At 38.8% G+C, this 5,119-nt stretch overlaps 1 non-coding gene across 1 annotated transcript; it reads left to right on the top strand.

Annotated features, from left to right (window-relative positions):
- The first annotated feature begins 25 nt into the window (after window positions 1-25).
- Window positions 26-132, top strand: LOC120279685. The gene has a single exon (XR_005541992.1). It is a non-coding gene; the product is annotated as a small nucleolar RNA R71 (small nucleolar RNA).
- The last annotated feature ends 4,987 nt before the right edge of the window (window positions 133-5,119 follow it).

Here is a 5,119-nt window from a genome sequence, read left to right as displayed (position 1 = left end):
AGTCTGAATAATCATCCACTCTGGAAATCCATGTTGAGGACATTTTCATAGGAGTTCCTAGAACCTTTCCCATGTCTCGAATAGAGACTCCAATTCCATTTGCACAAAGGACGAGATCTCATTCCTAAGCTTTGCAGATTTTCTGGGAGGAAAATAACGGGCAAGGAAGCTTCTACCATCTTCTCCCATGTAGTGATCGATGTTCTAGGTAATGAGTGTAGCCACTTCTTCATTCTCCCCTTTAAGGAAAATGGGAAGGCTTTCAACTTGATGGCAACATCTGTAGCACTATTGATTTTGAGCATATCACACACTTCCAAGAAATTCTCTATGTGACTGGTTTGGATCCTCATCGACCAAACCATTGAATTGTGTGAATGCCGGCTTTAGCTCAAAATTCGGAGCTGTGATTGGGAGCCACATAATGCTAGATTGTGTTCCCAATACTGACGGTCTGGCGTAATCTGAGAGTGTTCTCTGTTATTTATTATGTTCCGCCATGTTGTCAGATCCTTCAACTTCCACTTCAGCTAGATTCTACGGTTCTGGTAAAGGTTCTTTACCCCTTCTTCTAAGTGTATGATCAAGTTCAGGATCACCTTCAAGCAATGTCGATGGGTTCCCTCGGGTCATAACCTGGAGCTACACCAAATTAAAAAAACAAAAATTAGAGCGATGATAGAATAAGAAGATATGAAATAGAAAAATAAATGAATGAATATCTAAGATATCAAAGTGCAAAAAATCACTAAACTCCTACTCCCCGGCAATGGCGCCAAAGACTTGACAACGCCCCTTGCGAGTGACCCGCAAATGCACAGGTATGTCGAGTAATAAATCCTAGGTGAGTGGGGGTATCGTATCCACAGGGAGTAGGCAGTAAAAATACTTAAATTGCTACTTAACCACGTGAAAGGGAACAATGATAGTGTCGATTAAATGTAATGTGAACAAAGATAAAAGAAACAAGAATGAGAGACGCAAGTAAGTGAGAGGTAAGACAATCGATAGAAGTGGGGTACTCGGACAATGCTCCTCCTATGATTAATGTTTCAAGTGTAAGACCCACTATTATATTTCCTAATCAATGCTCAATGAGTCGTAGAAATCCTTAACCAGACGGTCCCAAATCTAAGGTCAACCGTGACTAACTCTATACTATGTGCCAGCGGAGAAATCTCTCAATCTCAACACCTCACACTGTGTAAAGTTGCATGGAGTTCTAGGGAATCCAAGTGATAAACCCTCTTCCTATATATAGACATAACCCTTTGGTCCAGGCGAAAGGCCCCTAGTCATATTTAAGCTCCAGACACTAGAGTCACTTCAACGCTTCAATCTGTTGCTCGCGCAACTAAGCCCCAGCGGAGTTCATCCTCTAGAACTTTACTCTATTGTGACTGCAAAGAACTCAAGGAAATGGAGGTAGGATAAATCACACCAGAGGGGAAAGGGGATGATCCGCTACCTCTCGACTCACCCTCTCAACCCTCATTAATCAGGCAATGTCTAACCCTAATAGTGTGTCACTCATCTACAACGATTACCAAGATGGACTCTCAACCCTAGTGTCACTCTAAGGGAGAAATCATTCAACAAGCATTCAAGATTGGAACTCAATTGAAACATCAATTAAGGAAAGCATAATAAAAGATTAATAACATTCTAGGGTTTACAAAATCCAAGTACCCACAAGGCGGTTTAGCCCTCCATGGAGCACAATACAATCAATAAGGAAATTGAAAGTAAAAACAAGTGTTTCATAAGAAAATCCCCTCGGTAGTCATGTCAATTGTCTTATGGAGTAGCCAAGTCTTCTCTAAAGGTCTCTTTGTCCGGCCTAGGGCACACCTCACCGGATCGGTCCGACGAAAGCTCCCCCAATAACCTTTTTCCAAGTCGAGCGCGGTGTTATATCTTTAGAACCACTCCAAAGATGTGCCAAAAGCCTCTCTAAACCCTAGCTGACGGCCTCTCGAAATATGGATGGAAGTTGGAGAAAAGGAGAAAAGAAGATCCCAAAAATCGTGCTGAATTGCGGCTTAAATAGTGCTGGAATCGGGAATCCACACACCCCTGTGGATTTTTCCAATGGGCTTGTAGAATTTCCACATTGGCGTGGGGAATTTCCACACGCCTGTGTGGATTCTCTGGAAATCCTGTTTTCGGCTGGCTGTGAACAGTACCTGCTACAGTATTTTACTATATTACCCTGCTATAGTACTCGGCCAAAACACTTTCAATTCCACACTTTTCATCAAGGAAACATAAACGGGCACACGTTTATGCCGTAGATCTCACGTGTTCTTCAATCAAAAGCTTCATTGGAGAAGGTCTTGTTATCAATACACAAGTCGGGATACGCAAATCTGACTGCCTTTGTGCTCCCTCTAACGCATTGTAGTGACTTGAATTCATGGAGGTTGGCACACATTCAAGTATCTTGGAGTCCCACTTCTGTCTTCGCGTTTGTTCCTTCTAAGATTCCACCAAATAATGCGTTTACGATCTACTTTTGGCTTTTATTCTCAATACTTATCTTCACAACCCTACATGCACAAAAGAACCGAAATACACATGTATTAGCGCTTAAACCTGCTAAAAGTAATGCTCAACATAAAGGAGAGAATACTTCTCATTCTTATCACATAAGCACTTATCAATCTATCAAACTAACATAAGAGGTTACTCACTTTGTGGATCACTAGATGTTTACTAGAAGAGATTACACACTTAGTAGGTCACAACAAACTCTGTGGAAGAGGTTACTCATTTAATAAGTTGTACTCTCTACTTTATAATAATAATTACTCACTTAATAGCTTAATAGAATGATCAAGAATATTGTTTATAATGAACTATTTAAGCATCAACTTGGTCAAATACATTATAAGCTTAGAAAGGAACTTATTTGCTAATCATAGAGATTACTCACTTAGTATGTCATACTCTTTACTTAGTGAAACAAGTTACTCTCTCAGTGGCTTATATTATCTATTTAGCATGAAAGGTTACTCCATAATAGTTAACTATTGGGATTAAAAATGTTGCTTGCTAATGAATTTATGTATCATCTTTGCCAAATGCATTACATGCTTAGGGAGGAACTGATAGAGATGTAAGTGTATGCGTCTATCGTATAATAAAGTGTGCGTAAGTATAAAGTGTCAGTCCACAAGGAAGAAAATGAATACTAGTAATAACTCTAAATAAAAAAAAAGCCTAAATGATCAAATGTTGTGTGTGTGAACAAAAGCAAGCAAATATAAGAAAATACGGGAAATAATAGGCGAGAAGTCAAGAAAGAAAGCGATGTCCGAGTATAGCATAGGGTTATGAGGTGCAGGGCAAAGGTTGTCTAAACATGCAATCCTTTTTGAACCGAAAGATTTTCATAATTATACTAAACCTTGATTTCTTAGGTCAATAGTAACTGAATAGGTGCAAAGCTGATGTAGATATCCACACAATTGAATTAACACTCTATAAAACCTTATTGTGGGTTGATGATAATCTTTTAAATAGATAATCTCCCCTAAAGAGATAGATTACCCCTAATGTGAATGCATAGCAGAAATGCGATTTCTACTAAAATCCACTCCACATGATTGCAAAGAGCACAAAGATTATCACTAGCCCACTTGGAAGCATTAAGGGATACAAAGTCTCTAAAGTACTCTAATCAGAGGTGTACTCACTATCATCTCAAATTTTGGCAAGTCTATTCTAGGTGGGAATTTCTTCTCGTCACGTAGTAATACTAAATATGGTGACTAGGGCTTTTGCCTCGTTAGCAATCAAGCATTCAATCACACAATTAGACTCAAATAGATATGATTACAGTAAAGAAAATAATTAAAGCATCAAAGATCCAACAACCAATGTCAAAAGTATAAACCTTAGAGTTCAACATGCCCAAACATCTACAAATTAGCACTCCATTAATGGAGGGCAAGCGTCCAAGATACAAATAATAAGAGAAAACATTATATCCATGAAACCCCTTTCTTAATCGTTCTGATGAAGAATCACCAAAGAAGCCCTAAGAAAGCTTTCACGAATTCTTCCAAGATGAGATTGATGGCTATGACCTCCAATCCCCTTAAATATGGATCCAAATCTCCCTTTAAATCGCTACTTAAGTGCTGGAGATTCGTCCCCTTTCTTCTCTAACTCCGCCTCAAAGAATCACCCAAAAGACAAGCCAAGAATGCCCTAAAAATCCTCATTAGATCTATTTATACCCGACAGCTTAAGGACTGCTTACGGGTGTAAGGACGTGGCCGTAACTGAGCTAGAGAAGATAGTCATGAGCTTTACAGGACCACTTACGGTCATAAATCACATACGTAAGGTATTATGTTTATGTTACGGTTTAGCTTACGGCTGTCAACTCTGGACCGTAAACCTCACTATGTTACTTTTTATGACTGCCCTTACAGGCGTATGCTATTATCGTAAACTCCTCTGGATGGTCCTTATGGGCATCCTTACAGGCGTAAGCCTTGTCTATAAGGTTCTCTGATTTGGGTCTGAATCCCCCCTTACATGCATAAGCATACCCGCAAGGTTCTCTAGAATCTACTTTCGGCCGTAAAGTTAGCCATAAGTTGCCTGTAGGCCATCTAGCTTTACCTTGTCCTTATTCAAATGGTTCTAAGAGAGCTCTAACTTTATCATTTAAGGTCTGAAGTACTTATTTTGGCTTTCTCTCATCTTGAAATGCTGCCCTAAGCCTTAGAATGTGAAACACACTATATTTAGCATCGAATTCCACAATATGAATCTAGTTCATGCCAAAAGAATGTACAAAGTAATATACAATATATGAATCTTGTACACTCATTAGGATCATTTGTACTAAACATGAGAGATTACTTACTTAGTACATCACAGTATTGTGTTAGGTGGATTAAGTAAATTGCTTAACCACATAATTCCCATGTCTTCGAGAAATTAATTTTATATGATTCTTTTTTATTTGTGAGAAGTGCTTGTGTATGCATATTATTGAGTACATGTTACTTATAACGAGCATTGCTTTTATCAGGTTTTATAGCTCATTCGTGTGTTTTTGTCTTCTTTTGTGCATTTAGGGTTGTGGAGGCAGTATAAGAAC

The sequence above is a fragment of the Dioscorea cayenensis genome, chromosome 16 (assembly GCF_009730915.1).
Source record: "Dioscorea cayenensis subsp. rotundata cultivar TDr96_F1 chromosome 16, TDr96_F1_v2_PseudoChromosome.rev07_lg8_w22 25.fasta, whole genome shotgun sequence".
Taxonomy (NCBI): Eukaryota; Viridiplantae; Streptophyta; class Magnoliopsida; order Dioscoreales; family Dioscoreaceae; genus Dioscorea; species Dioscorea cayenensis.
The sequence above is the reverse complement of the archived record's forward strand: the minus strand, read 5'-3'. Positions and strand labels throughout refer to the sequence as shown.